The 27,466-nt window shown below is 45.1% G+C and overlaps 1 protein-coding gene across 4 annotated transcripts in view; it reads left to right on the top strand.

The window, feature by feature from the left end:
- The window catches only part of NUP133 (nucleoporin 133), a 951,293-nt gene that overhangs the window by 366,364 nt on the left and 557,463 nt on the right, over positions 1-27,466 (top strand). The window lies entirely within an intron of this gene.

The raw sequence follows: 27,466 nt of genomic DNA, 5'->3' as shown, positions 1-27,466 counted from the left end.
TACTGTCGAGCACCTTCTCTATAAGCAATGGTACCCGCCAGGGGTGCCTGCTGTCCTTCTTGATCTTTATCTTGTCCCTGGAACCCCTCTTGAATAACTACGAAGCAATGCGGACATCAAAGGAATCCTCTCTGACCATAGGGAGTTCAAAGTAGCGGCGTTCGCCGACGACATACTGCTATCTTTGCAGACTCCCCACCTCTCCCTGCCTAACCTGTTGAAAGACATAAAGCATTTTGGAGAACTTTCAAATCTTAAAATTAATTAATTCTAAATCTCGTGCCCTAAACATAACATTGACCCCACAAGAAGTCACCCACTGAAGAATCTTTCCCCTTCCACTGGAGGAGAGAAGCCATTAGTTATCAAATCACCAGACTACTTCCAGACATGTTCAACCAAAACTTCTTACCAGCCCTCACGAAAATCCAAGCGGACCTGAAGGAATGGGTTTACTTAAACGTCTCCTGGTTCAGGCGGGCGACCTTTATTAAGATGGTTATCCTCCCTCGCCTCCTGTACCTAATGCAGACGATCCCAATTCACCTTCCCCCTTTTTTCTTCATGACATATAAGAGAGCCTGTACAAGCTTCATATGGAAGGGCTCTGTCCCACGCACTAAATGCTCACGATTAACCTGCTCCAAAAATAATGGGGGAATTGGCCTACCTGATTTATATAAATATTACCTAGCATGTCACTTGACCAGATTAGTGGATTGGAAAACTCACAAATTGTGAAAACTGTGGGTCATCCTGGAAAATTCCTATACAAGAATCCCGACCCACACTCTCCCTTGGCTAGCACCCAAACTCTGGCCCCAGGCCATAAAACTACACCCACTCATCCTCCCTTCATTATTGACCTTTAGGAAAGCTATCTCACTCTTTAACCTATCCTTGCAACCAGGACCACTGACCTCCTTAAGGGAAAACCCTGACTTCCCCCCGGGAGACTCTACCACGTTCATTCATCAGGAATGGCGACATGAGGAGGTTTTGGCGTGTCACTTCTTTCATAAAGGCAAGAGATGCACATACGAAGACCTGAAAACTGAATCACGAACCACCACTTTCCCCGTTTGGACCTACAGACAGCTGACACATTTTCTTACCTCTCCGACCTCAACGGACATGTGGAATAGACAACTCACACCATTTGAAACACTGTGCACCCGCAACACGCCCCAACAACACCTTATATCCTATATCTATACCCTATTACAACTTGACATGGGCCCTTCTCTGACACAAACACGAACCTCATGGGAAATGGACTTGAATCTGCAGCTCACGGGTGATCATTGGGACTTCATTTGTACACTCGCACAAAAGGGATCGATGAATGTAGTAATCCAGGAAAATGGTTACAAAATCATAACCAAATGGTATAGAACTCCAGCCCGCCTACACAAATTCTCACCTTCAATCCCCAATACCTGTTGGAGATTCAGGAGCACAATAGGCTCAATGATCCACATCTGGTGGGAGTGCCAATCTATTCAACCCTTTTGGAGAGAGGTCCACTCCATAATCTCACGGGTTACTATGTTCACTCTAGACTTTAACCCTGCTCAATACCTCTTACACCATACTACTTTGCCCAAACATACCTACCGAAATTCACTAGCCATACACATGGTTAATGTGGCAAGATTCTGCATCCCCTCACACTAGAGGTCCACAGATACCCCAACCGTTAGAGAATGGCTGACTAGAGTGGCCACAATAGAAGGAATGGAAGAGTTAATCTTCATCGCCCAAGACCACATTCAGAAATTCATTGACCTGGTCTTGCTGGACATATTTTTTTTTTTTTTTTTTTTTTTTTTTTTCTGTTTAAAAGAGTTTTATTGAAAAAATAGTTGGCATTACAGAATTGAGGCTCCCACGCAGGGGAAAGCCATAAAAAAGATGAATAGATAACACAACAGGTTATAGACATGAACAATAAGGAGTAAGTTCCTTACTCCGGCATCGGGTAGAACTCTACAGGGGTATCAGCAGGGAGGGCCTAGTACCGGGGTGGATCAGGAGTATAGATTAACCTGCACAACCGAAGTGAACAAAAAACTCCTGAAAAAAAAAAAAGAACCATGGTAGAGATATAAAAAGGAAAAGGAACCAGTAGTACTAGGTGTGCTCAATAGGAAAGACAAAGTAAAAAGTAATAATCATAAATGAACCCCCCCTCCCGGCGGCCTAGTGCCCCGACACCCCGACAGGGATCTCACTGTGTCGGAGCCCCATGGCTCACCTGGGACCGAGGATAAGCTAGTGTCAGTTCCCATCATACCCCGTTTAGCATAAACTGAAAATATGACTAACATAAAAACTAATAGGAAGAACCTGGGAAAGACCCCGAGGGGGTCCTGTTCAATGGCATAGCTCTCAGCAGGACATGAGGTCCGGCCCCTGGGAGAGCCTAGTAAACAAAGGATATTGTTAGAGATACATGCCTAAGTATAATTGTTAAACCAGAGCTTGTTAAGGAAAGCGTCCCCCACCCCCCCTCAGCCTGGCCCGACCAGGGGGAGGGGAGGGGGAAAGAGAGAAAAAGAAAAAAGAGAGGGGAAGAGGGGGAGGGAACAACGCTAAACTGACGGAGCCTGGGTCAAGGAGAGCCGGACGCTGTCAGAAGGGGGTGCAGCTCTATAGATAGGGCAATCATTAGGCCAAGACACAGGGACCAAAAACTAAAGAAGGATCCCAATGTGACTGGCCCAGGGCTCCCAAACCCTTTTAAATTTACTCATTTTGTCCAGAATAGTGTAGGAAATTTTTTCTTGAAACATAATCCAGGTAATTTTTTGTTTCAGATTCGGGAAGGAAACCCTAGGGGATTTCCAGGACCTGGTTATAGTCAATTTAGCACCCAATAGGATGAAATGAATCAGAGATTGAGTATATTTGGAGATGTGGGGGATTCCTTCATTTAAGAGGGCGAATGTTGGGGATTGGGGAGCTGCTTGGCCGGTCACCTTGCGGATTAGTGCAAAAGTCTTATTCCAGAAATTTCTAATCCTGGGACACTCCCACAAAATGTGAATGAGCGATCCCAGGTGCCCACACCCTCTGAAACATAAGGGGGAGGATTGAGGGTAATACTTAGCAAGGCGTGTGGGTACAAGGTACCAACGTGTAAGGACCTTGACGTCCGCCTCCACCAGAGATGTGTTGAGGATCCCCTTAAATGCAGTATTGAAATGGGTGTGCCAGGAGTCCAGGTCCCACTCGATTCCTAGGTCGTGTTCCCAGCTCAGCATGTACTGCGCTTTATCCATTGGTTCAGCAAATGCCGAATAGATCAGCGAAATCCCTCCCCTCATGTCTATGGCTGAAGAACACCAAAGTTCGTAAGGCGAAACTGTGAGGGGAAGGGGGTATTGGGAAGTTAGGTTGTGCAGAAAATGGGATAATTGATGGAACCGGAACCGTTCTGTAGGAGGCATCTCCAACTTAGAGAGATGCATTGTTTCAACTTAAGTGGTCCTGCCGGATTAAGATAATGTCCTATTCTGTAAAGACCTTTGTCTGTCCACCATTGGAACGCTTTGATATTCAGCCCCGGCTGAAATGAGGGGTTATTGAAGATATGTGCGAGAGGTTGCCACCTGGAGGTAAGGGTATTGGACTTGTAAATCTTGTCACAAAGAGCAAGGGAGTGAGATAGGGTAGGAGACATGACTGGGGGTCTGGATTTTGGGGGGCGCCATAAAAGGAAATCAATGGTAAATTTAGGGATAGCCTGTCTTTCCATCTCTATCCATTCGGGTTTGGGCCCGCTTGAGTAAACATTAGATATCTGGCAGAGTTGTGCTGCTTGATAATACCACCAGAGATTGGGCAGACCTAGACCGCCTTTTCTTCTGGGTCTAAATAATGTTTTCTTGGGGATTCTGTGGTTGGATCTGCCCCAGGTAAATTTAATAATTGCCGATTGAAGGTTCTGTATAAGAGACTTAGGTACCGGAATGGGTAGAGAGCGGAAGAGGTATAGTAACCTAGGCAGAAGGGTCATTTTTACAGCGTTAATTTTCCCTATCCATGATATCTTATGGAGGGACCATTGTTCAAGATCATTTTTAAGTTTTTTGATCATGGGTGGGTAATTCCGGTGGAACAGCTGGCCAAAGTTAGATGTAAGGTGAACCCCTAGGTATGGGATAGAGGGAGAACTCCAGGCGAAGGGGAATTGTTCTTTTAGCCTATTTACTACTTCAGGGGTTAAGGAAACATTGAGGGCCGTTGACTTGGCCATATTAACTTGGAGTCCTGAGGCTTGTCCAAATTCTTGGAGGAGTTGAAGGACATGAGGGGTTGAGACTGTAGGGGAGGTAATGAAGAGGAGGACGTCGTCCGCGAACAGAGCGCATTTGTGAATCGTGTTGCCGCAACGTACTCCCTGAATGTCCGGATGATTCCTGATGGATATAGCTAACGTTTCAATACCAATGGCGAAGAGGAGGGGGGAGAGAGGGCATCCCTGTCTGGTTCCTTTACTGATTAGGAAGGGGTCTGAGAGGTGGCCCTGGAGTCTAACTTGTGCCCGAGGGTGAGAGTAAAGAGCCCCTAGGAGGTGAATGAAGTGGGGACCAAAACCCCATTTTCGTAGAACGCCAAATAAGTAAGGCCAGGTGATAGTGTCAAACGCTTTCTGCAAGTCTATAGAAAGGAGGAAGCCCTCCTGAGGAGGCCCTCCGTCCAACCCTGAGTTGAGAAGGGAAATAATATCCACCGCTCTCCTTATCTGGTCCGGTCCCTGCCTTCCGGGAATAAATCCCACTTGGTCCTTATGGATATAGTTGCTAATGAAAGATCCCAGTCGGTTGGAGAGAATTTTGGTCATTATTTTCAAGTCGTTGTTGATTAAGGAGATGGGCCTATAGTTACTAACTAGACTCTGGTCTTTCCCCGGTTTAGGGATAACCGAGATATATGCCAAATTTGCTGTGTGATCTAGGGGTGAAGTTTGGGACAAGGAGTTGAAAAATCGGGCCAGATAAGGAGATAATATGTCAGAAAAGGTCTTATAATAATGTGTTGAAAATCCGTCCGGGCCTGGGGCAGACCCCTTCCTAAGGTCTTTAATGACTGCTCTAACTTCTGTTTCCGAGATGGGGGCCTCCATGATCGAACGATGAGAGTCCGATATCTTAGGGAGCGGGACGCTGTCAAGGTAGTTTTCGGTGGACTGAGAGCTAATATGGTTCGGGCCGGAGTAAAGCTTAGCATAGAATTCGTGGAAGGCCTTCAGGATATGTTTGGGGTTTTGTGTAAGAGCACCAGATGGTGATTTGATTTTTGGGAGGGCCTGAGCTCTAAATTTGGGGGAGAGTTTCGCTGCGAGGAGTGGTCCAAATTTATCTGAGTTAAGATAAAATCTACCACTCACCCATCGGGTATGGTTCTCGGCACTGGATGTGAGGGCGGTGTTAAGAACGATCTTGGCAGCATCGAGGCGAGCAAGGGAAGAAGCAGAGGGGTGTTTTTTGTGCGCTTTACATAGGGTCTGGAAGTTTTTCTCCAAGTTGACGATGTCTGCTTGTTTTTCCCGTTTAAGGCGGGAGGAGAGTTGTATGAGCTTACCCCTCATAACTGCCTTATGTGCCCCCCACAGAACACCGGGGGAAGTGTCCTCAGTGTCATTAATACGGAAATATTCCTTAAGGTCAATTTCGAGGCTAGTGCGATGTGCTGGGTGAGAAAGCAAGGACTCTTTTAGCCGCCATTGCGGAGGGGTTGATCGATTCAGGCACCCTGAAATTTTCAAGGAGACTAAAGCGTGATCAGACCAAGGGACATCAGTTATAGCGGCATGGGAGGTTAGAGGAATGTCAGTTGAGTGAATAAAAATGTGGTCTATGCGGGCGTAGGTACTATGGGGTGCAGAAAAGTGCGTATAGTCTTGGGCTGAGGGATTCAGCTCCCTCCAGGAGTCTATCATACCCAAAGCATGAAAGAGCCTTGCAATGCGAAGACTCTGCTTGGGAGGCCTCTTCAGGAGAGACTTTTTCGAGGAGGACTTGTCTAGCACGTGATCGAAGGCGACATTAGAGTCGCCACCCATAATCACCTTACCCTCCAGGTGGGGGGAGAGGGAGGTCAACATTGAAGAAAAGAACCTAGTTTGGCCTTTGTTAGGGGCGTAATAAGAAATGAGGGAGAATAGAATCCCATTGACATGTCCCTTGACAAGAATGTAACGTCCTTCTGTGTCCCTAATCGTATGAGATAGGGTAAAGGAAGTGCGTTTAGAAATGAGGATAGCGACCCCTCTTTTTTTATCGTCAGCGTTGGCAAGGTAAAAGGTGGGATAGTTACGGTGGAGGAAGGAAGGGTTAAAACTTTTCGGGAAGTGTGTTTCCTGTAGAAGAACAATGTCAAAGTTCTTAGAATGGTAGCTATGTAGGGCCTTGCGCCTTTTGATGGGGGAGTTTAGACCTTGGGTGTTGTGGGATGCTACTTTAAGGGATTGTGTATGGGATGTGTCGTCAGCCATAGACATGAGGTGTGAGGTGCGAGCATGTGCTGGCTTTGGTTACCTGTCCCGAGCGGGTCCTGGTCTCGAGGTTGAGGGCAAGTTCTGTTCCCAGAAACCGGGGAAGTTCGAAACGTCCAGCTCTCCTTGAAGGCATCTGTGGGGGAGAGAACATATGAGTGGAGAGAAGAAGGGGAAAACAGAAAAAGAAAGAAAAGAGTGAAGAGAAGGGGGGAAGATCCAGGAAGAAAAGAGACCTGGGTTCCCCGTGGAGGGGGAAGGCAGGGTGGAGCCTGCTCCGAATCCCTTTGGATTGTAGGGATCGGTAAAAGGGCAACCCAGTAGAGGGTTGCATTCCTGGTGCCACCATGGGAAAAAAAATCCCCAGGGCTACAACAGGTGGAGTGGCAGGTATACCCGCTCCGGTCGAGCGGCGATCCGCACCTTTTACTTTTTTTTTTATTTTTTTTTATTTTATTTTTTTTCCCACTCAGTGAAATCAATTTAATAACCGTGGGACCACCTCAGCTTACAGCTCAGCGTCCCTTCCATGCAGTCACATCATAGTGGCAAGTTTTTTTTTTTTTTTTTTTTTTTTTAGAGTGTTAATGCCAGGCTAACAACCTTCATAATAACCATATCATGCCTCCGGTATCACACTCCCATCTTATCCCCCTTCTAGTTCTTACCTCGACCCCCCCCCCCCCTCCTTCCTATCTGTGGACCACCTTATCTTGTTTTCCCTGTGAGAGTTTTAATTTCTATCTAATTTGTACCTTATTGTATCTTGTCTACACCTATTTTAGGGCTTTCTCAACCCCTCTGAGATGAGCCATTTCTTCCTAAAATCTGCTCAACACTTCCATTTCTCTATGATTGGTGTATTACTCCGTTCTTCCAAGCTGACTCTCAAACACTCCATCTTATAGGTCTTTTCTACCGCATCCACCCATTCCCACATTGACGGGGCCTCCTTCTCTTGCCATTTTTTCGGTATTAGTTTTTTACCTGCATTCAACAAATGGGGAATCACCGATTCCTTATATTGTCTGAGCCCAGTTTTTGTCCCATGGAATAACACTACCCAGGGATCAGCTTTCACCTCTTTGTTAGTAATCTCTTTAATGAAGGCTAGGATTTGGTTCCAGTACAGTTCTATTTTTGGACAACTCCACCACAGATGTGTCATCGTGCCCAACTCTCTACATCCCCGCCAACACTCCCTAACACCATCCCGCTGAAATTTACTTTTCCTCTCTGGGGTGTAGTACCATCTCGTCATACATTTGAAACTCATTTCCGCAGTTCCAGCATCTACCGCTGAGCCATGCACTAATTTAAATATTTTCCTTAATATTGTGTTATCTGGTTGTGTTCCTAGTTCCCTCCCCCATTTTTTGATGTACACAGGTACCCCCAGCTCTACTCCCTCCACCAGCGTTCTATACCATCTCGAAACAATTTTCTTTGATGTCTTTAATGAACATAATTGTTCCAAAGGAGTTAAATCTTCCGCTGTTCTAATCTGTGGGGGGAGTTTTTTAATAAAACTTGAAAGCTGAGCGTACCTCCACTCATCAATTATCATCATCTCTTTTTTTTGTGCCAACTCGTGATATGGTGCTATTCCTTCCCCTTTCATTACATCTTTTAATTTTACCTCTTCCTTGACCCAGTTTCCTCCTATCTCCTGACACCCTGGTAAAAAAAAATTATTGTGCTTTAACGCTATAAGTGGTGAATTGTATTTCCCATTAAATTGCCTATATATCTTATCCCAAATCCGCAACGTGTTTCGTGTAATGTTGTTCCCTTCCAAAAATACACTTCTCTCATGTGGTGGGTTCCAAATTTGCTTCTCCAATTTTGTTCTGCATAATTTGTGTTCCAATCTCACCCATCTTTTCTCTGTGTTATCCCTTCTACTCCATTCACTCACTCTGGACACTACAACTGCTTCATAATAAGTCGTCTTCACGTCTGGCATTGCCACTCCACCCCTATTTTTTGGTTGTCGAAGTGTCGCGAAGGCCACCCTAGCTTTTTTATTTTTCCAGACAAATTTCATTAGGATGGTTTTTAATTTCGATAGGTATACATTGGACAAAGGTATTGGGAGCATCTGAAACCTATATAGGATCTTAGGGAATATTATCATCTTTAATGAGTTTATTCTCCCCAACCACGATAGTGGTCTATAACTACACCTTTTACATTCTGCCTGTATCTCATCTAATAACGGAATGTAGTTACAGCGGTACATTTTCCTTTCTGATAGTTTTATCCCTAAATATTTCAGTTCGCTCCTCCACTGGATTTTCCAATTCTGTTGCATACTTTGTGCCTCTCGCTTGCTAATATTAATATTCATTATCTCCGATTTTGACCTATTAATTTTAAAGTTTGACACTTCCCCATATTGGTCTAGTAGATTTAATAATTCTGGCATAGATGTCTTGGGGTTGTTTAAATACAATAATATATCATCCGCAAAAGCGGAATATTTGTATTCAACTTTTCCCACTTTCACCCCCTCTATTCCAGGGTCTCCCCTTATTGCCGCTAAAAGTGGTTCCAAAGAGAGCACAAATAGGAGGGGCGAAAGCGGGCAACCTTGCCTTGTACCCCTCTCCATCTCAAAGGACTCTGACTCACATCCATTAACTTTTATACATGTCTTTGGGTGTTCGTACAATACCTTCACCCTCTGCATCATCTTTGGTCCTAGCCCCATCCTCTCCAGTGTCTTAAACATAAACCCCCAGTCTACTCTGTCGAAGGCTTTCTGTGCGTCCAGCGACAGAAGCAGACTGGGGGTTCCACCCTGTCGCATCTTCTGGAGTAGGAGGAGTGTCTTTATTCCGTTGTCCTTCCCTTCCCGACCCCCTATGAATCCTGTCTGATCTGGGTGAACCAGTGTTGTCATTAAATCCTTCATTCGCTCTGCAAGTACTTTAGCATAGAGTTTTGTATCTGCGTTCAACAGCGAGATCGGCCTGTAGCTGGTGCACTGCGTGGGATCCTTGCCTTCTTTCTGGATTAATGTAATTGTTGCCATTAAATCTTCCCTACTCATTCCATATTCTTCTCCCAAACCATTCATGTACCGGCACATTTGGGGGACAAGAGCTTCTCTGAATGTTTTGTAATAAAATGTTGTAAAACCATCTGGTCCCGGGGATTTTCCTGTAGCTGATTTTAATAGTGCTCTCACTATTTCTTCTTCCGAGATTGGCCTTTCGAGCATCTCCCTTTCAGTGGGGGTAATTTTAGTGAGTATAGTTTTTCCCAAGAATTCCCTAATCTTCTTCTCTTTCTCCCCGTTATTTGCACCTACCTTACTATCTGAGAATATCCCCTCAAAGTATGATCTGAAGATTTCTGCTATATCTTTGGTGGTATGGAACATTTTCCCATTTTTATTCTTAATTACCCCAATAAAATGTATCCCTTTTTTCTTTTTTAACATTCTAGCTAGAAACTTACTTGGTTTATCTCCCCATATATATTGTTCCTTGGCCAACCCTTTAAACACCATCCTAGCTTCTTGGTCTAGAAGGTCCTTCAGCTCCATCCTTGCCGTTAATATCTTTTTAAGTACCAGATCTTTTTGTAACCTACTTTTTTTATGAACCTGTTCCAACTGGTGTATCTCTCTCATTAAATTGTTGATTTTTTCGGCTCTCATTTTTTTCTTTTTGGATCCCATAGATATCAGTATCCCCCTTATGTAGGCCTTATGTGCATCCCACAACGTATGGCTTTTGATTTCCTCTGTGTCGTTATGTATAAAATATTGTTCGATCGCACTCGCAATTTTTATTCTGTCCTCCTCCCCAAGCAGCAACTCTTCATTCAACCGCCATGTAGAGGTTTTCCTTCCTATCCTTGAAATATTCAAACATAGTTTTACCGGAGCATGGTCCGAGAGGGTCATAACTTCTATCCCCGTGTCCGTCACATATTCCAATAGCCCATGGTCTATGAAAATATAGTCGATACGTGAATATGTCCCATGGACTGTAGAATAAAAGGAATAGTCACGTACCAGAGGATTCTTTACTCTCCATATATCTACTAATTGATTTTTGTACAGCTTTTGTAGTAAATTTTTATGTGCAGAGCTTCTCATCTTCTTTACATCCGATGAACTATCTACTTCCGGATTGAGGCCGAAGTTCATATCCCCCATCATAATTACATAACCTGTTTTAAAATCCATAAGTTTATTTAATGTCTTATTTAAAAAACTGATTGGATTGCTATTGGGTGCATATATATTTACCAAAGTACACTCCAGTTCCTCTAGAGTACCCTTTAGAAACAGATATCTTCCCTCTGCATCGCACATTTTTTCACTTAATTGAAATCTTGTACTTTTAGAGAACCCTATCGCTACCCCTCTACTTCTAGCCGATATGGTATCGCTATAATACCAGACCGGATAGTTGCTAGAGTACAGCCTTATGTTTGATGCGAGGGAGATATGAGTCTCCTGGAGGGATACAACGTCGGCCTCATACCGTTTTAGCTCTGCTAGGATCTTATGGCGTTTTGTTGGGGTATTCATGCCCTTAACATTATAGGACATACATTTCAAACCGTCTATTTTGCTGTTACCCATCTATTTGTCCTAGTGCTCCCCAGCCCTACAAAGGTACTTTGTCTCATGTTTATTTGGGTGGTCCACATTGTTTTTCTTTCTCTTTCCTCCCTAACCCCTCTTTCCACTTTACTTTCCTTCCCCCACCTTACACCCTCCCGCCTCCCTCCTCCCTCCCCCCCCCCCTGACTCCCCGCGCCAACCCTCCCCCTCCCCCCCTCCTCCCAACCCCAATGGCCTATTATCGGCCCTTGTTAGGTTAATGGTCGTACATACCCCTACCATCTCCTAATCCATTTGTTATGAGGGTTTGGGGCTTTTTCGCCTGCGCCTCTCCCGCCTCTTCCCCTGAGACGGGAGGTATTAAATTCCACATCCTTGTTTTGATTTATATCTTCCCTTCTTTCCTTCTCCTTCACCCCTCTTCCTTTCCCCCAACCCTTTCCCCCCTCCCCCTACATTGAGCCAATTATTTCATCTTGCCAGCCTGGAAGTGCAGGCGGGCATATTCCCAATTTCTCGCAGAACTCTTCCAAATCTTCCGGGAAACTCAGCTTTACTGATTTACCATCTTTGTTCCCTATTAAGCAAGCAGGAAAACCCCATCTGTATCTAATATTATGGGCTTGCAGTTCAACTAACAGGGGTTTCAAAAGTTTTTTCCTTAAAAGCGTCTCGGGTGCGATGTCCGGAAATATCTGTATTTCTCTACCTTCATACACAAGTGGGGTTTTTCCCCTTAACTTTTTCCATATTTCCTCTTTTTCATCAAAAAATGTGAACCGCACAATTATATCTCTCGGTCTATCCAAATCTCCAGTTCTTGCTTTACCGATTCTATGAATTCTATCGATCCTTAGGGGGGCTCCCGTCTCATTTCCCCAGCAGGGGGATAGAATGCTATTTAGTATTGATCTTAAATCTTCACCTTTAGTTTCCGGAATCGAGCGGAGCTTCAAGTTTTGCCTTCTGCTTCTATTCTCCTGGTCTTCCAATTTATAGAGCATATTCCTTTGTGTTAGTTGTAATATTTTTAATTGATCTGAAACTTTGTTTAACTCTAAGGCTTGGAGGTCGATGCGATTTTCTGTAGCTTCTACTCTCTCTAGTAGTCCTCCTAAATCTTCTCGAAGTCCCCTAATATCTGTTTTAATTGCATTCTCCAATTTTAAGAGCATCTCCGCCATTTCTCCTTTTGAGGGGGGGAGATCTTCTGTCCTTAATTCTTCCATTTTACTACTCTCCCATTCGCTATGTGTTATTGTGTCCTCCCTATCCTGGTGTGCTCCTCCACCCTTATGTTTTCCTGTTCCCTTCTTATAATCTGAGATGGTTGGTTGCCTTTTATCCGATCCCGATTCTTTGGGGCTTGCTCCTTGTGTCATATATTGTTGAATAGTCGTATCATAGCTCTTATCTTTTAGATTTCGTGAGGCTCCACTTTTCGCCATCTTGTTCGCTGATTTACTCATATTTCACTATATTACAAACTTATATGAAACCGAGCACCCCAGTAACTCTTTCCTTTTAGTCCTGAATCCTCATTGAAGTCGCTTCCTCCTGCGATTCGCCTTCTATGTGGCTAATTAATCCTATTTATCTCTTTGCTCCCCAATTTTGCTTAGGGGTTACCAACCTACCTCCTACCATATGCCTGTGTTCCACTGGCTGACTGCCCGGGGGTCCCTCACAGTTGACTTCCTCTCTCAGTAGATTAATACTGCACCCCGTTATTATTACTTTAACAGCTTCCCCAAGTTATTACCCCCCTCTAAATGGTATAAATATATATCCTGGGGGGATGTTTTGCTTAGACGAAGGGCAACCTCGGGTTGTGCCAACCCTCCCCTGGGCATAGGCCTGTGGAACCTGGGGAGCGCAGAGTCGTCCGAATATGTTATCGAGTGTCTTTAGCAACGTGCCATCTTGATGTACCAGGCCCAGTACAAGGAGAATTGACAGACAGGCTGTAAGAATTGGCCCCCAAGCCTTATTTCAAACGTATACCCCACAAGAAGGAAAGAAAAAAAAATAAAAAAAATAAATTAGATATATAAGAGGTCCGGGGGAAAATGCGCATTGATCTGAGAACAGGTCCCGGAATCAACTCATGCGACTTTTCACCGTGCTGTTTAGGATGTACAATGTCATGTATAATTGAGGTAGTCTGTCTTGTTTTATTCAGTTTGTCTGCTGCAGAGGCAATACGCATCTATCCCATGGAGCCATCAATATCTTGGGGCTGTACCTTTAAATTTCCTGCCCCAGATATATCCAGCCATGCGTTTGGGCCTAAAAATGTGTGGTAGCCAGTACATCCCGTTACAGTTTATTCATCCTTGCTATATCTTCTTCTAGGATTCTTTAAATCAATTTTGCTTCTCTGATCACCTCCAAGCATGCCAGGGAAAAAAAGAGCAGAAGAAAAAATGCTTTTTCTAACTCATTCCGTTATGTCCGTGCTCTAATATGTATAAACTGATTCTGCAATCAATGTTGCTCACAGGTGGGGATACTTCTCTCAGCAGGTGCAATCTCAACAGGATAAAGGTGGACCCTCAGAGGCTTCCTCCACATATCTATATGCGACTCTCCTTGTCAATATGTGTTTATCGCCGTAATTTTTAGAACCATGCGACTTTTCCTGCGTGTTGTTTCACATGTGTAATTGTCATATGCCATTTTTGAGATAGTCTGTGATGTATTAATCAGTTTTATCTTGCGGGGATAATAATGTGTCAAACCGGCGGATCTACCACTGTCTTAGGACATTGCCTTCTAGGTTCCTGACTCAAAATAAATCAAGCGGCTTTCGATATAGGCATATGTGACAAAACTGCAGTCCTGTTTATGGTTTATCCGGCCATGCAAAAAAAAAAAAAAAACTTCCCTTTAGGACACTTGAAGTTCAACTCTGCTCAGCGGGAACACCCAGCCACATCAGTGCACACCTTACATCAAACGCTTTAACCATCTATGTATGCGAGACTCCCCTTACCAGCATAAGCTGTCTCCATTTTCACATTGATTGCTTTCCCCTATATACATATATATTACTCTGCCGAGACATTGTGATGTTAATGAAGTTACCGTCCTTTTCTCTGCTGTATCTCCTGCTAGAAACATCCCCGGATACCTCCGAAGTCCTGATGCTTAGACGAGGGAATCAGCTGTGCGGGGGAACGAGGGGGGGGCCATCCGAAGAGCTGTGAGGGTCAGGGAGTGTTCTGTTCCAAGGGCTGTGGAATACTGCTACACCGCTCCGAGCTACTGCCCCGTGGGCTCCCGCATGGCTGGGCTGGGGTCTCTCACCTCCCCGCTCCAAGCCATGTCCTGCTTCTTGTTCGTCGGTGCGGTGTGCTGTAGCGCTGGCGGCCCCTCCCCTCGGGCGGACGTTACGCCCTCTCGTCACTCATCCGCCCCAGCTGATCCGCACCTTTTAAATAACAACATAACATTAACTTCAGAAAATTGTTAACCAATACAGCAAAAAATGTTTGAAAACAAGAGTCCCTAGGGGGAGGCCCCCAGGTTTCAGAACGTGACACGTGGAGAAAACACGGCTCTTGGCCGTGCTTGCACATCCCTGAGAAAGCAAAAAAGCAAAGCAAAAAAAAAAAAAAAAAAAAGGGGGGGGGGGGGCATAAAACAGGGAGCAAGGGGGTTACTGGAAAAATGTCCCGGGTGGACTCAGTGGTTGAAGTGGACAGTCCTGCGCCCAGAGAGGATCTGGCGAGGGTGAAGAGAAAGGGTCAGACCCCAAGGGGTCGGGGAGGGGGGGAGTTCATCTTGGTGGGACGGCGTCCCTCTGTCTCTTCGGTTGCTGTTTAACCCAGAGGGGGGTCAGAGGGCTGTTCGGCGGTGGCCTCTTGAAGGAACTCGGACGGGTCTCCATTTGTTGGGGAGAAAGTTCCTGAGAGATGAGCCCCAAGTGTAGAAGTAAACTTTCGCCATTCTGGAAATTCGTGATGTTATACGATTTCTCCTTGTAGGTAAACTGCAGGCGGAAAGGGAAGGCCCATCTATATTTGATCATCTTCTGCGAGAGAATATCCAGTAGGGGTTTGAGGGCTCTTCGTTTCTGGATAGTAGTAGGAGATATGTCCGCAAAGATTTGAATTTTGGCGCCATTAAGGGAGATGTCTCCCCTGTTCCTGGAGCTTTTCATTATTTCCGCTTTAACACTATAAAAGTGCGGCTTGACCACAATGTCCCGAGGAAGGCCATCTTGGCGGGGGGGTTGTAAAACTCTGTGGGCTCTGTCAATCTCAAGCTTGCTTTCAGAGATGTCAGGAATAAGATCCTTAATGAGAGCCCGGACAATCGCCTGAGTGTCTGTTTGCGATTCTGGTATGCCTCTGATGCGAAAGTTATAACGTCTACTTCTATTCTCTAAATCGTCAATTTTAGAGAGGGCTGTGTCAAGCTGGTCTTGTAGGGTCTGGATACAGGCCGTGTTCTGGTCCGTGCGAGCAGCTGCATTATCAACAGTTTGTTCAATGGCATCCATTCTGGCTCCCAGACTCTGGATGTCAGCTTTAATGGCAGAGGTAATTTGTGCAGCGTTTTGGGCTAGACCGACCGCTAGCATGTCAGAGAAGCTGTTCAGTAGCTGGGTCATGTCAGGGGGATGATCAGGTAGGATGGGGGGGGTTAGCAGAGAGTCCACAGCACTGTTAGGTGTGTTAGCCAGCGGGGAAAATGGATTCTCCGTTTGCAGTCTGCCCAGGAGTGATTCTGTGGAAGCTGGAGAGGGTAGGGGGTTCTGCTGGTGGGTCATAGGCAAAGCTGCGATCGTAGCATAGGTAGCTGTGCTAGTCAGCGTCACGTTCTCACCGCATGTGGGGATGGCGGCCGCCATCTTGGGAGGCTGTGGGGCCTTCGGGCCAAAGTCCAGCTGACGGCTAACGTCCTTCTTGGAGCCCTTACCCGGCATAGGTGTAGGTGCCCGAGGTGTTCCGCTGTACGGGGGAGGTCTCCCCAGGGGTGGCTGCTTGCTATAGCGCTCGTGAAGTGCCGCGAAAGACCGGAGCGGTGCGGAGCTCCCGGCTAGTGCTTCGTTCCGGAAGTCCCACGCATGCGCACTCCTGCTGGACATATTTTAAGACAACAGCATACTATAGATCTTTCCTTCCATCATAACTCCCTGGTGCCTGCAGCACCTGTTAACACCTCCCCCATGGCGCAGATGGGGTAGCAGACCCGGGGTTGAGGAGCGACCCCAGCTATCCTATCCTATGACCCCCCCCCCCCGCTGATTTCCCCCCTAAACCTTCTTCCCCTCTTATGTCTCACCCCTCCCTCTTCCTCCCTCCCACCTCTACTATAACATGAGTGTCCAAACTCATTCGGGTTCCATATTCTAAACCTAAGTAACTTTACCTACCTGGGAACATCATAAATAAGGGATCAACCCTGGCCGCGGATGGACCTGTTGATAGTGGTCTACGGGGCCTTGCCAGCAAAACGTGCCTTGCTCCCATTTAGGAACTTCTATCTCCAGTACACAGAGCTTGGTTATTAGCAAATTGAGGCAGAGGAAAGAGAGAGCAGGGGCATAAGATGCATTTCTCTCTCTTTTTTTTTTTTTTGCTCTTCTTTTCTCTATTTTATTTGGTTATACATACAGAGCCATGATGCACTATCTCTCATGATGACCTGTGTCTCACCATTACATTACATTCTATTTGTCAATGTTACTCTATAATCTATAATCTATAATCTTTGACTCTAAACCAATCACATTTCTTGACAAATGGAGATGCCTCCAACTTAAACACTTTCTCCAAACTCTGCCCCAGCCGCTGAGAGGAATACAAGACCTCAATGGCATTGAAGTTTTTAATCCAAAGGATCCACCTTTACGCTGCATCTCAACTTTCTACAGTGCCCTCATTTAATTCCAGGCTGACGCTCTCCCATCGTATATGGCTCAATGGGAATCAGATCTGAAAACCTTCCTCCCGCAACATCTGAAAGACCAAGTCTTGCGATTAACCCCTTTTGCTTCAAAAATGGCTGAGGTCAACTATAAATTACTCACCAGAGCGCACTATACACCATCAAAATTACACCAGATCTCCCCCCGCCAATTCCCCGTTGTGCTGGAGGAATTGTGGGAACACAGCAACCCACACACATATCTGGTGGTTGTGTCCGATTATTTGCCCCTTCTGGTCCACCGTCATCCAGCTTATACAGCATATCTCAGATATCCACCTCCCTAATGACCCGTGGATCATCCTTTTCCAGCCAACCAAGCAACCCATTGGAACTTAAAAATGCTCACTTGTACTACACCTGCTTAACACGGCCAAGGCTTTAATACCCTCCCTCTGGGGGCAATCCCAAGATTCCATCAATGAAAAGCTGGTTACAAAAAATATCAGAGGTGCATCTCATGGGCAACATCACCCATCACAACAGGAATAACTCCCAGCAACACACTCTAACCTGGACCCCATGGATAGAATTCACAACCACCCCTTATTACAAAGAGCTCATAACACACACAGACTGAGACCACCTTCCCTGAAAAGCTCCCCTTGCTTCTTCTTACCTGACGGTCAGTTTTCCTATGGTTTAAATTTGCCTGTATTTTTGCAAGACCCATATGATAGTCATATTTATTGCAATTGTGGCTCCACACATGCCAATGCCCCCCCTCCCATCCCCTTCTCCTTTTGTTTCCCTACTTCCTCTAATTGCTTTTCTCTTTCTCTTATATCCTGTATGCATTTTGGCGGCCTTGAATATCCATCTGGATTCATATCCCTGCCCGACCAAGGTCATAAGCACAGATGATGTTCCTCTCATAAGCTTGGAACCTTCTACCTTGTGCATTGGACCCCTAGATGTTATAAATTGCTGGGGAAAACTATTCCACTTTACCTGTAACATTGCATAGAGTGTATAACACTTGAACAATGAGTGCAAAGGCACTCCAAACATAGTGCGTGCATACCAGTGGGTCAGAACATATCTACCTTGCCAGACCCAAGTGATTACGTAGACTCATGCGTCAAGCCTGGTTGTAACTGGATATTAAACTAGGAACAGATTAATGTAGATGGGACAGCAGGTCCCACTATCCCCTAGCCTCAAAACTGCCAGCAGGACCAAGCTCATCCAAACTTGTTGCATTTAGAAATGTAGAAGAAAAAAAACAAAAAACGGGGGAACCAAAAGTCTCTTTTCACATAAACTCTGTGAGGAGAAAACACATTTCAAATCAGCTTGTGTTCCCAGCTAGGCATTGAACAAGGGGTATCTACCATGCAAAAGGTATTTGAATGTAAGTAGGCCTCGGAACCCTATCTACAGTGTTTCCCCGAAAGTAAGACAGTGTCTTACTTTCTTTTTATCCCCAAAAGCCCCACTATGTCTTACTTTCGGGGTATGTCTTATATTGGAAAAAAATCCCAGCATGCAGAGCTGCACTGCGCTACAGAAGAGGACTACAAGTCCCAGCAAGCAAGGCTGCACTGCATTACAGAGGACTACAAGTCCCAGCATGCAAGGCTGCACTGTACTACAGAGGAGGCCTACAAGTCCCAGCATGCAAGGCTGCACTATGGAGGACTACAAGTCCAAGCATACAAAGCTGCTATGCTCAGCAGAGGAGAACTGTAAGCCCACACAGCCCGGTATGTTGGGACTTGTAGTCCTCCTCAGCTGCATCTTGCGGTTACATAATAAGAGCTGTAGAGAATCTCTTCACACCCCCCTCCCCCTCCTTGGTCTCTCTCTGTATGACCAGCACTGACCTGTACCGGGAGGACACAGAGCCAGTGACACCTGTCGGCAGTGATCCGGGACCTGGCGCAATAATCCCCTTCTCTGTGGTTGCGTCGCGCCGTTCTGATCAGTCTCGGGCAGCGGCTGTCACTCACAGCCGAGCAGAGTAAAGCCGCCTCCCCCTCCTCTTGTATGGCTACACAGTGCTGTGTATGGAGGAGGAGGAGGAGGGGGAGGCGGCTTCAGTGAAGCCGCCTCCCCCTCCTTCTCCTTCATGGACAGCACTGTGTAGCCATACAAGAGGAGGGGGAGGCGGCTTCACTCTGCTCGGCTGTGAGTGACAGCCGCTGCCCGAGACTGATCAGAACGGCGCTGTCTCTTCAGTCGGAGGGGGAGGGCGCTGGCCTGGCACCCCCCCCAGGTTGTGGCACCCGGTGCGGCCCGCACCCCCCGCCCCACTCTTAGTACGCCACTGGAGGCGGCAATACCCCCGTGTTTCCCCGAAAGTAAGACATAAGTCTTACTTTCGGGGTACGGCTTATATTAGCCGACCCCTCTGAAACTCCCGATACGTCTTACAATCGGGGGTGTCTTACTATCGGGGAAACACTGTAGGTGTGTATAAATGAAGGTGGTCATGGCCTTTGGATCGAGTCAGTCGTCTTCAGCCGCCTGTCTCCTGGCCTGACACAGAGCATTTTCATTTGCATCCAGCCAACCAGAAGCATTTGCAGCACTCTCAAAGAAATGTGTCTGACCTCTTGCAGTAATCCAAAGTCTGGCAGGGTAAAGCATTGCATAGGGAGCCTGCAATCACTGCAACCACCTTTTTCACATCTGTGAAGCAGGCTCTACATTTCTGAATGTCAGATGAAAAGGCAGGGTAGAAAAAGATATGTGCTCCATTGAACCTTATGTTCTGTGTCTCCCTGGTCAGGTATAGTATAATCTGTCTCTCAAATGTAGCATTTGCGCCAGAATGGGGGTGTGCTGGGGACCCTGTGTGCCCTCTATACTACATACAAGGTGGTAAAGGAATCTTTCCCACAGACTTCCAGAAGCCAACTTTTTTTTTTTTCTCTGGCAGGCCCACTATGCGGACATTGTTTCTCCTCCATCTGTTTTTTGAGATCGTCAGCATGTTGATAGACCACTGTGATCATCCTGGCAGTAGATTGTGAGTCCCTGATCATTGGAAGAAGTTTGTGTTCTGTCACTGATCCTGCTTTCGGCTGCAGTGGTCCTCTTTCTGATCTTTTGCAGATCCTGTCTTATCAGGGACACTAACTCTTTAGGCCCTCCAAATCGTTCCTTTTATGTATTGACTGCGGCTGTGCATTTATTGACTGCTTTCAGGATCATTGCCAGGGTCGGCTGTTCAATATTCTCTCCCTCACTGTCCTCTGAGCCTCCAGGGGTTCTGTGTCTTCATCTCTCAGCATGTCACCCTCCCCCTCCTGCTCTGTGTCTTTCCCCGCTGGTTCCGTGATCACCAGTGTGCCAGTCAGCTTTTGGGCATAGTATCTTATGTCCTTGCGAGAGTCCCCACCAGTGTGTTTTTTTTTTTTTTTTTTCTGGATTTAGTGGGTTTACTCGCAGATCCCCTCAGAGTGACTGCACCATGCGGTCCGCACTGCTGGAGGCTCGCAGCTGCACCATTTTTGGGTCTCCGGGCACTGCATGTCATACTTTACTTTTTCCCGGGTAACCATGGCCGATCTGAGCGTACCAGGGGAGCAGTGAAGTCACTAGAGGTTCTGGTGTCGGTAGGGGTCCATGAATCAGTGATTTCAAGCTGAAAACAGGGTGAAATCATTGTGACTTATGGGAGCTCTGCTCACATGCTGATCCTGGCCACGCCCCACACAATTTAGATTAGCAGCACATATGGGAAGTGTTATTATAATGGAGAGATTTTAACTACCCAGACATAGACTGGGCAGAGGGAACCACACATTCATCTAAGGCTTGCCAGTTCCTAGATGTCTTGCAGGACATTTTTTATGGGTCAGATGGTAGATGCACCAACTAAAAAATAGTGTTACTGGATCTACTGATTACCATCAATACAGATCTGATCATGGATGTGGAAATGCAAGGCAATTCAAGCAACAACGATCACAGGTCACTTGACTTCAGTAAAAATCATGCAAATAAGAAACATAAGAGAAATACAAAGACAATACATTTCAAGAGCCAACTTCCCTAAACCACAAGCCTTGCTAGAAGTCATACATTGGGATAAAATCTTAGGAACAAAGAACATGGAGGAGAGATGGGTTTGCTTTAAGAGCATATTAAATAAGGGCATTCACCAATGCATCCCATTGAGTAATACAGTTAAGCCATCCAGGACTTTTGTTTGTTCTCTTAACTCCAATGTAAAAATGCATATAAAAGTGTAGCACTGACATTTCTGCCAGGCAAATTTAAATTGTGGGCAATGCTTTAAATTGGTATTTGGCACCATCTAGAGGCCTAAAGGTAGAAGGCACTGTCTATTTCTGTTTAAGAGCATAAGAGAAACATTACAGCAAGTGATGCAATTGTTTACATCATACAAGGACTGACCTACCCTCAATGCGAACTAACATATCCATGAACACTCAGTACTGAATTGCATGCTGGATAGGCTATAAAGGGCTCCTCGCTGCCATTTTCTATCTTTTCTGGACGTGTGGCCTGCCTACAAGGATCTGTGAGGAGGTGTCCCAGAGAGCGCAGCCTGCAACAATTGCGGAGCGGAACAACCAGCAACTCTGCCAACTCTGCCTCATACCTGTGTGCTGAAGAAACAGTGTATCTGGATCAGGAAGGATCCAGTTGCACCTGACGGAGCCGTTTGGAGGGTCCTGGTCATCTTGTGGAACAGCAGCGGTGTGACAGTGCTAACTTAAAGCAGGTCTGAGACAACTGGATCAGAGGTTTCCCATTCTTCTAGGCCTGGTTTGGTGAGAGGGCTGCCACCCATAATTCTTAAAGCATTCTCACACACTTAGACTTGGATCACAGTGTCACTGGGACTTGTAGTCATGCAGGGGAGCTCCCCCACTATTAGACTGAATTCAAGCAGGCCTCAAGCCCATACTCCACTGAGGACTGATACTGTTGGATTTGTATACAACTACACAGGAGGCAGTTGTAAGTGGGCTATGTCACAAGAAAAGTTCCAATACTCATTCTACACTATTCTTTGTAAAACCCTTTCAGATTACAATCACTTCAATACAATTGCTAACAGAAGACCAAAGACTACATCTTTTATTGTAAGGCCTCACATTCAGTCACCATGAGAAATTACTGCATTATAAAGCAGGGGGAGCGCCTTAGCCATTGTATTGTGTGGTGTTGGTAACTTTGCATTTCTGTGTCCAAGTGTGCTGGAAATGGAAAGGTGCCCAGAGTCGAGTCATTGCCACTCGGAGCATGGGTCCCACTTGAAGACACACGTACAGGTTTTGGTCAAACAAATCTTTTATACTGAAGTTGTGAATATGCATTGTATTGCTGCATTGTGTTTGTGTGGCAGTGAAGTTATTGTAACCATTGTTTATACTTGTTCTAGTAAAATTCTTGTGTTTGTGCTTAATCTCCTTCAGTAAATGTATTCTAATATTTACTTGCAAAACAGTGGGTTCTCTTATTGCAAGCATGGAACACAAAGTGTCAGAGGTAAGGGTAGCCCCAAATGTCTTGGATGGTCAGTGGGAAAATTAACAACTTTGCAGCTCCCAAGGGAGTAGTGTGCTACAAAAGCAGAGGCAGAGGCCTTCAAAAAATACAGGGTTGAGGGGATCTTCATCAGCATTAAGACTTTTTAAAGAATACAGCAAGAAATAGAGTGCAATTAGGACGGCTAAGATAGAATTTGAAATATACATAGCTGAGGAAAAAAAAGGGGGGGGGGGGGCTCCATACTGGCCCCATAAAGAATGAGGATGGGGAGATGGCAAAGAGATTTTTTTTCTGCTCCTCAGGGAATCGGCGGGGCTTCAGTAACCAAAACTGCAGTGTTTATCCTCGTGACACATCACAGGAAGCACCTCCGTGGTTAACGGAGGACAAAATTAAGATTTAGACTTTGGAAACTTAACAATAATAAATCAATGGGACCAGGTGGCTTGCACCCAAGGATACTTGGGGAACTCAGTCAAGTAATTTCCAGACCGTTGTTCCTGATTTTTACTGACTAAAATTGTACCAGCTGATTGGAGAAAAGCCAGTGTAGCACCAATATTTAAAAATGGCCCAAAAGGCATCCCTGGGAATTAGACCAGTTGGCCTAACATCAATAGTATGTAAACACTTGGAGGGGTTAAGGGTATGTCTGTGTGAAAAAAAAAAAAAAAAAAATATATATATATATATATATATATATATATATATATATATATATATATATATATATATATAAATATATGGCATATGCAATGGCACACCCACGTGTATGTGTGTGCGTTAGCACAGGTACACACGCACATATGCAGCAATGAATCCTGGAGCATGGCACCCTATAGTGAGTCTTCCTAGTGTCAGTGCTGAATTGCCTTAAGCTTGTCCCTAAGTTCCTGTTTGCTGTTTTGCCTCATTTACCTTGTTCCTGAAAACTTGGCTTCCTCTGACCATTCTCTTGGATCCTCCTTGCCTGCTTGTCTGCCTTTCCTATACTGACCTTGGCTTGGACTTATGACTACAGCTTTGGCTTCTGATTGTGTACTCTGCGGCCAGCCTGCTGCCAACTTCTGCCTGTTCCTGACTGCAAGTGATCCTAATCTGGCTTCTATTGAACAAGTCTGGTGATCAGTGTCTCCACCTTCTCAACAGTGGTTCTAGTGTTCCTGGACTTCAGTATTCTGCCTGCACCCTTCTGTTGCCCTAGCAGTTCCTGCCTAAACCAGGGGTGCTAGGACCGGGACCGTGCAAGAGGCCACCCTTGTCATTTTGGGCTCCACTGTAAGGTATGTAACAGCAGCCTTTTTACTATTCGAGTCTGTCCACCCCTGACACAAGATTATCCTTTCTTCTTAAGGTGGTACCCATCTTCCACCTCAATGCAGACCTAGCTCTTTCCTCATTGTGTCCTATGCTAAAGCACTCAACATAAATTGTTCTTCTCTTCCTTGAAGTAGTAAGAGCCATCAGTCTGCCTTAAAACAAAAATGTATTTCAGGAATATGGATCACCTATTTCTCATATCTTCAGGACCTCATAAGGGGCATCTTTCTTCAAAGTCCACCATCACTAGATGTATACGATCATGTATTGCTAGCCTACACTCACGGGAACTCCTTCTTAGGAGCTTAGTCCACCAGAGTGGTGTGGGTGTTTCCTGAGCATTTTGATATCCGTCTGTCAGCTTTGTAAAGTCACAACCTTGTCCTCTATTCATACTTTTTTCAAAGTTTTTCCTGGTGAATTTCCAATCTTCTATGGATGCAGCTTTCAGCTAGAAGGTGAAAATTGTATGTTTGGTCTGTTGTCCCTGGTGTTTGTTGGCCCTTTTATCATGGTTTGCTTAATTGTTGCCCACCCTTCTCATTCATTGCTTTGGGATGTACCAGCATTTACCCATATTCAGGCTGTGTACAGTACAGGTCATGGGCTACCCTCCCTTCTAATCCTGTGTTCTCTGTATTACTTGTCAAAGAGACATATGTTTAACCACTTCAATACCGGGCACTTTCACCCCCTTCCTTCCCAGCCCAATTTTCAGCTTTCAGCGCTCTAGCGCTTTCAGTGACAATTGCGCGGTCGTGCTACACTGTACCCAAATGAAATTGTTATCATTTTGTTCGCACAAATAGAGCTTTATTTTGGTGTTATTTATTCACGACTCCGTTTTTTTTTTTTTTTTTGCGATATAAGCGCAAAAAAAGCGGAAATTTGGGAAAAAAACAATATTTTCTTTTTTCTATTTGAAAAGAAATCCAATAAAATCAAATTTTGTCATAAATTTAAGCCAAAATGTATTCTGCTACATGTTTTTGGTAAAAAAAAATTCCGTTAAGTGTATAATAATTGGTTTGTGTGATCACGGACATATGTACGCAAATGATCATGTACATATGTGTGCAGGTGATCACGTACATATGTGTGCAGATAATCATTGGGACATGTGATTTTAGTGGGACATATGTGGGGGACATGTTTTTATTATTAGGGACATGTGTTTTTATTATTTGGGGACATGTATGTTTTGGGGACATGTGTGTTTTGGGGACATATGTGGGGACTGTGTTTTCACTGTGTGGTGTGTTGTGTGTTTACACTACACTGATGATCAGTGAGTAAAAAGCTGTGAAAAGCAGCCCATACTCACTGATCATCAGCCGGCTGCAGCGTTCTGCTCTCCTCTTCTCAGCGGTGACTTCCGTGTGAGGAGAGGAGAGCCGATTGCCTAGCAACCGGCTGTTTGTTTACATCATATGACGGCCGTGATTGGACACGGCCGTCATGTGATCAGGAGGGCCAATCACAGAGCCCTCCTGCCGATCTGAGATGTGCCGTGTCCGGGTGACACGAGCACATCGGGATCGCGCCGCTGCGCGGGCGCGATCCCGCTGCTCCTGAATGACGTTCCTGAACGTCCTATCAGGAGCAGGCGGCTCCCACCCGGCCGTATATATACATTGGCCGGGTGGGAAGTGGTTAAAATCGATGCAAATGTAGGCACCAGACCATAACTAAGGGTCAATGAGTATTCATCCTCTGTCCTGTACTTAACACTTTACTCCAGGCTATAAAATGTACAATGTAAAAAAAAAATTATATATATATATATATATATATATATATATATATATATATATATATATATATATATATATATATATATATATATATATATATTCTCTCTCTCTATATCTATATCTCTATATATCAAGAGAGGAGAGCGAACAATGGGGTGTGACTTTAGATGAAGCACAAGGTTACGATAAATTGAGTGGGGCCCGTGGGATGCCCCCCTTGATTGCCTGCCACGGCTCCCGGTGGGAGACACTGTTAGATGGCTAATGCTGCTTGGCACCCCACTATCACTGCACAAACTCGAGTAAGTTGACCTGCATTTGGTATGGGGGTGTCTTATCCTACCCCTGCCCTTATGTATGATTATTTCATTATCTAAACTCATACCAATATTAATATTTCTATCTTTAGATCCATCAAGTGCTGGCTCCTGACGAGTGTCCTTCTAGCCACGAAATGCATAGAGCTGCCATACCATTTGATACTTTTATACCCAGATAGCTTTGCTAGCTAACCTTATTATCTCATACAAGGATCCAAGAGGCCCCGAGGCTTTGCAGGCATTACCTTATATTATGGTTTTACCTTAACCTCCCTGGCGGTATGATTCAGTCCGGTTTTAGGTGCTGAAAGTGGTACAATTATTTTGCATGGGAATTTGGCGTTTTATTTTGTAGTCCTGTAATTCTTAGGAATAAGTCTCTTAAATCTGTTCAAACCAGAGTCTAGCAGACATCCCGGGTATGATAAAGTTTATAACATAATAAAGAATACTAAAAATTATTCAATAATGTAATCAAATCCTAAAACACTGAAAAAGGGACACTTTTTGGTTGCTATGGGCAATCTCCAAATTCCAGGCAGAAAAAAACAGTATTTATAATGTAAAAGTGCATGCAGCGCACTGCACAGACCACTAGGGACAAAGGGTGTGTGTATTTTTTAATACAGCACTGTAATCTGTAAGATTGCAGTGCTGTGTGTGTTTTGTGTATTTTTACTTTTTTGAATTTGCCGCCGTTCTCCGCTCCCGTGCGTCGTAACGTCGCAGGGAACGGAGCTCGGCGGCATTCGGCACTGTGAATCGAGCGGAGGACAACTCGCTCACACAGCGCGGGGGACATCGCTGGATCCAGGGGACAGGTAAGTAAGTCTCCCTGTGTCATCCCCTGCATCCAGCGAAGCGATCCCAAGTCTGGCTCGGGGTTACCACTTCTATCAGCAAATTCCTAACCCGAGCCAGACTCGGGATTACCGCTAGGGGGGTTAAATGTGTTTTTGGTGTACTTCGGAACATGATTGCCTTGCCATTATGTGTATACTCAAGTTTGTAATTAAGATGTATTGTCTTACTCATGCATCATTTGAATGTATTGGTACATCTCGTACTCTGTCTGTATACCTTGGCAACCAATAAATCCTTATTATGATCACCAAACTAATCTATCGTAACCTTGTGCTGCATCTAAAGTCCCACCCCATTGTTCGCTCTCTTCTCTTGATTTGCACAGGGATGGAAATATGTGACCTTACCAGGCCACAATTTCATTCAAAGTCCCAAGGGATGGAAGAATTGACCTTACCAGGCCATACCTTCATTTAAAGTCCCTAACTCCAGTCCTCTATTAACACTATCTCTATATAATTTAATTTTATTTATTTTTTTCTGGTCTTTGAGTGGAGTTTATTGCAGTGTTTTCATGTGCATTTACAGGACAGCATGCTACTTTTTTTCCTCTCATGAAAACACTGAACATGCAAGTCAAAAAGCCTAAACAATTAACCACTAATGTGATGCTAATGCACGCAACAATGCATTTAGTACTGTACATTGAATAATGAGATTGTGTTGTAATTGAGCATGAACATAGTTCATCCACACCTGCACTCAGAAGATC

The sequence above is a fragment of the Lithobates pipiens genome, unplaced genomic scaffold (assembly GCF_037356315.1).
Source record: "Lithobates pipiens isolate NorthernLeopardFrog02 unplaced genomic scaffold, aLitPip1_a1.2 Scaffold_18, whole genome shotgun sequence".
Taxonomy (NCBI): Eukaryota; Metazoa; Chordata; class Amphibia; order Anura; family Ranidae; genus Lithobates; species Lithobates pipiens.
Note: the sequence above shows the minus strand (reverse complement) of the source record. Positions and strands in the feature narration are given on the sequence as shown.